Source organism: Gracilinanus agilis, chromosome 1 (assembly GCF_016433145.1).
Source record: "Gracilinanus agilis isolate LMUSP501 chromosome 1, AgileGrace, whole genome shotgun sequence".
Taxonomy (NCBI): domain Eukaryota; kingdom Metazoa; phylum Chordata; class Mammalia; order Didelphimorphia; family Didelphidae; genus Gracilinanus; species Gracilinanus agilis.
In genome coordinates, this window is record NC_058130.1 from 21,702,583 (window position 1) to 21,708,582 (window position 6,000).

Here is a 6,000-nt window from a genome sequence, read left to right on the forward strand (position 1 = left end):
TTGCCTTGTTGAAGCTAGTGGGATCCTTTTGAGTGGATATGATGGGATCTGAATGAAAATTCCTATATCAAACACATTAATTAGATCTTAGACCGTATACTCCATTTATTTATTTATTTATTTGCTTGCTTGTCTGTTTATTTATTTATTTGTGCATTTATTTATTCATTCATATATATGTATATATTTATTTTTACATTCATTCATTCATTTAATCATTTATTTATTTACTTATTTATTAAAAACCCTTACCTTCCATCTTGGAATCGATACTGTGCATTGGTTCCAAGGCTGAAGAGCAGTAAGGACTAGGCAATGGGGGTTAAGGGACTTGCCCAGAGTCACACAGCTAGGAAGTGTCTGAGGTCACATTTGAGCCCAGGGCCTTCCATCTCTGGGCCTGACTCTCAATCCACTGAGCCATCCAGCTGCCCCTGACCAAATACTTTAATAGATCATATTAAGGACTTTAGCAACTCTGGTAAGACGTTGGATTTTTAAAATAAGTGCGTTAATCAGCTGCATTCTTATAGTGAGAAATGTATATGAATTGGTTTACACTTAATTTTCAGGCACAGTTCAGTTGCCAAGTTTGGTCTCTCACTTACCTTTTGGGGTGATTTAGGCATAGTTGGGGTATCTTGGGCTTACAGAAAAGGCTTGTGATGGAGGAAACAGAGCATCTGCCTTTCTCCTGTTCGGAGCATCTGCCTATCCTCCATAGATAGATTTAGGGCAGGGGATCTTAACTTGGAATCTATAGACCCCCCCCCCCCCAAGGAGTCTTGGATGAACTTCAGGAAGTTCATAAACCTTTATGGGTGAAATGATTGCATTTTAATTCTTCACTAACTTTTGGTAGAAATTTAGCTTATCTTTTGATTATGAGTTATTCTGAGAAGAAGTCCTTAACTTTTGCCAGGTTGCCAAATGGGTCCATGACATAAAAGAACCCCTGATTATGGTTTCCAGTTTGCCTTTGACACGTTCTGGCTATGGGCAAATCTCTTAGGCTCTCAGCATCTTTGGGGGCAATTCTCTAGGGTTACAAATTGCCTAGAAGGTACCAATAATTCTGTTTGTAGAGGGAATTTCATGAGCATGCGTTCCACATGCCAATGGAATCATAGTTCCAGTAACCCTCCCCAAATGGGATAACAATTCCCAAATCCCACCCTTTCTGGTACTGACATTGATGTATTCCCTGGTTGCCCTCTTCCATTTGAATTTTTTCCCCCAATGCTTAAGGGAGATCATTTCCTTCAGTATCATTTTAATCAATTCATTTAAACTCTCAGAGAAATTCTTTCTTCCCCTTCCTTTACACTACAGAAACACACACCTCTTTTATTGTTCATCATTATTTTCCTGTGGACTTTTCTTTAGGGACATGAGTCCAATCAAAACAAAAGCTCAGGCTAGTCAGAGACTGTGGCTACAGCAGAGTCACTGCTGGGCCTGATATATAACAAGGCCAGGGCACTGGGGCTGCATCTCCTTATCCTGCTCACCTATCTCTCAATCTCCTCTTACTCAACCCCAAACCAATTTAACTTCCTTTTGATTTGTCTCTGTGTGCTTTGTAATGTAAGGCACAAATTTAAGCTATTGCTTCATCTGGCCTTGGACCTTTAGTAGTTGTTTGACATAAGGTAAGTCGATTAAACCTCTGTCAGCCTCAGTTTCCCCATCTGTGAAATGGGGATAACAATATCTCCTACCTCTCAGGGTTGTTTTGAGGAGCAAATGAGGTAATATGTAAAGTGATTTGCAAACCTTAAAGCACTTTTTAAATGCTAGTTACTTCTCTGACACCCTGTTAGGAGCCTTCTCACCTACCCTGCAGTCCTTTCTTCTGGTTTGCACGGACCACCATTTCATGAGGTGCTTGGGTGACCACACTCACTTTACTTCAGCCGCTTCCTCTTCCCCTGTTCCCTTTCTAGCTTCCCCCTATGTGTTGTCTTCCCTTATTATGATATAAACTCCCTGAGGGTCTGATCAGTCTTTTTTGGGGTCTGTATTGGTATGCCCAGTGATCAGCAAAGTAACAGGTGCCCAGTAAGCATTTAATAAATATTTTGTCCATCCATCCATTGCCCTCATTGTTATTTGGCAGAATGTAAGAAGATGCTGGCTGTAGCAAAAAGATGAGAAAAAATAAATGGAAGGAATTAGTGCTGGCAAAGAGAAAACAAACTTATCTCAATTTACAGATGATATGATGATGTACTTTGTGAATCCTAGAGATTTAATGAAAAACTAATTGAAACAATTAACTTCAGTAAAGTAGCAATGTAAAAAAATAAATCCATAAAAACAAAACACCGCCCCCACCCCAAGTGTATTCCTGTTAAAACCCAGTTAGAGGAGATTGGGGGGGAAATCATTCAAAATAAGTATAAAATGGATCTGATATCTGCAAGTCACCCTACCAAGACACCTCAGGGATTTTTATGAGTACAATGATGAAATACTCTTACAGAAATAAAACAAGACCAATAATTGGAAGTCTATTAATTGCTCGCAGGTGGGGCATGCCAGTATAATAAAAATGATGATGGTGTCTCAATGGATTTTCAGGTTTAGTGCTATGCCAGTCTACCATGTTGGTAGATCTAGACCTAGACCAGTATTTCCAGAACTTCAGTGAATCCATGGATCAATCAATCAATCAAGAAGTATTTTTTGCATGTATCCTTTATGCCAGGCACATGCTGGGTGCTGAGGAAAAAGAAGAGAAAAATGAAACAAACTGAGCCCTCCATAAGTTTTTATCTCTTGGGTGGTGGGTGCTTCTTCCATTGGGAATCCACAATTTCATCTGTGAGTTTCTCCTTCATGTCTCCCCATCAAATCCTCCCTAGAGGATCTACCTTTCCTCTGGGTTTTTTTTAAACATTTTATAAGTGTCAGTGTATCTCTTGGGCTGCCCAATCCCTCCCTTTTGCTATGTGACTAACATTTTGTGATCCTCCATTTTCTCATTGATATGCCTCAGGCTGCTTCATGCACATACTTCGCTGCTGAAAACATGAGCCCAGAGATTATGGATTTAGAGGCCATTCCATCCAACCCCTTCATTTTGAAGAGGAAGAAACTGAGGCCCTAACAGGTAGACAAATGGGAAATGGAGGATTTGTAAACCCAGAGTTCAGCAAACTGACAGGCATACAGTAAGCAGTCAAGCAATGTCTTACCCATCTATCCACTCACCATTATTAGTTAACAAAATTCAAGAAGTACAAGTTCTAGAAAAAAGACAAGGAAAATGAAAGGAATTAGCACTGACAAATAGGAAACAGAATTATCTCAATTTCTAGGTGACAGGATGGTCTTTATATAAGTTTATAAGTCCTCTGTGTACAGATCCAAGACTCTTTCTACTATTTCTTGTTCGCTTGATCATACAGGCCCAACTCCTTGTGACCTCTTGGTCCAACTGTCCATTGGGTTTTGTTTTGTTCTTAAGTTTGTAAAGATATTTAATTTTGTCAAATATGTGTAATAGCAATTTTCCACATCAGTTTTCTGAAGTTATATGACCCAAGTTGTCTCCCTTCCTGCCTTCCCCTCCCCTTCTCAGAGCTAGCAAACAATTTGATCTGGGTTATGCATGTATTATTTCCATGGAGTTTTCTTGGAAAAGATACCACACTACACATCAATACAACTTATATTTTGTTAAGCCCTTACTACTACTACTTATGTACTTATTTACTTACTACTACTAACTATTACTACTATTTACTAGTACTTGCTATAATTACTACTACTTAATACTAAGTACTATTACTTATCACCACCACCACCACCACCACCACCACTACTCCTACTTCTCCTACTCCTACTCCTACTCCTACTCCTACTCCTACTCCTACTACTACTACTACGTGCATAAAAATCTGCCCTTTTTATTCATAACCAATGGGCACATCCATATTTACCATTTCCTGCCCTCAAGAAGCTTGCCTTCTAATGGGGGAAGATTACATATAAAAGGGAATTGAATATGGCTAATATAAAGATCTGTTTTGCACAATTCTACATGTATAATCCATATCAAATTGCTTGCCTTCTCAAGGAAATGGGGAGTAGCAGGAGGGAAAGAGAATTTGAAACTCAAAATTTTTACAAATGAAATGTTAAATTTTTTTACATGTAATTGGGAAATATTTAATGAAATAAATGAAAAAAATTAAGGAAGTTGAAAAGTAGGGAATGAATGAAGAAAAGCTGTCCTAAACACTTCCCCAAAATGGGGAATTTTATCTTTTATGGAGCATCTCTGAAAATTGGACACTGAAGAAAGAGAAACCCACCAGTATTTACTCCCTGGCAGAAAGGAGGCCAGCTTAATTTTGGAAGTGACTAACAATACATTGAACTCAGGCTCACCAACTCTCCTGAATCATCAGACTCTTGACTCTGGGGCATTTAGTGAATTCTTCCTCTTCCTTTCCCAACTCTGCCATGGCTGGGATGCCCAAGAACTTCCCTCCAAATATGCTATAACTTTCTTAATTATTGATCATTGAGTCAATGTAAGCTATTTTTAAAATAATCACATGTAGCCGGGAGTGAATTAGGCTGGCTGGGAGATTTTTGTGGTAAACAAAGGGTAAAATTGGCCAGATGGGTGCCAGGCTTAATAATCATGCACCAGGAACAAAGGTAGGAAGAAGACGGATATGTGCATAACAATCTGCCCTTTTGATTCATAACCAATGGGCACATCCACATTTTCCATCAGTCTTAATAATTCTCTTAAGTAGGCTTTCAGGTTCTTAGTAACAGCCTCTCTGTGTAATACTAACACATGCTCTGAATAGCTACCTTGCTATTTTTTGTTTGTTTGTTGGCCAGCAGCCTCATTTGGCATGCTCTGGTTATGCCTGACGACTCCCTCTCTCGTTCCTGTCTGGTCATATTTCTCTGTGCTTCTATTTCCGTCAGAGATGGCTGCCCTCTGAAGTACACTCCCAGCATTTATCAAAGTTAAGTCTCCTCCTGTTGGCTCTCACCCATTTACTTCAGATTCAGTTCCTTCTCTCGCTTGGTCCAGCCTCTACAGTGGGTCAAGCTTGACTCGAGTGACTCTCGATTTGCCCCTTTCCTAAGGCTATTTATTAAGTTATTAAATGGTTCCCATCCCAGTGTACCCTGATCTCTCCAGTTCTCCAATAAGGTGTGATGTCTCCCATGCTCAATCAGGAATCAATTAATTCACAGCCCCAGTGATCTATGGAAATAGTGTCTCATCTACCAATGAATCCCTCAAATGGGCAAATCATTCTCAGAAGGGCTTCAAGTGGATATGTCTTTGGCTTTTTAATAATCAAGTTTTTATGTCATTTGTTATAGAAAATTAGATGAATTTAACGTGAGCTGACAAATATTGATTACATTCCTCTGAATTCCTAATGTGATTGGGTGATTTATGAGTGAATCCCTCATTTCATTAATTAGACCAGTCCAGCAGTTTTACAACCAAAGCTGTGGTTCTGAGCATTATCATTCCTTTGCTCTCATCAGCAACTTTTGAGAATGATGATTTATTTTCTTTTAAAGTCCTTCTCCTGGTTTTCTGCATGCTCAAACAATAGTTCCCAAGTCTAGAGGGCTTTCTGGCATTCTTCCCTTTCAGTAACCCTGTGAGGAAGAGAGCACAAGTAGTTTGATCTTTATGAAGAAACTGAGCATCAGGGGTTCAGTGACTGGTCTAAGGCCAAATGCCTAGAAAATGGTAGAGCTTGAGATCTTACCCTTTTGAGGGCAAGTACAGGGATCTTTCTGTTATTCTGCATGTTCTCTCCAAGAAGCAATAATACCTAAAAGAGAAAGGCAAGGTAGTGGCCAGAGTGCTAGACCTGGAATCAGGAAATCCTGGGTCCAAATTCTCCTAGAGAGAGAATTAACTGTGTAACGGAGCAAGCCAGATAGGTTCTGTGAGCATCAGTTTCTTCACACTTAAAATGAGGATAATACTAGCTCCTGACC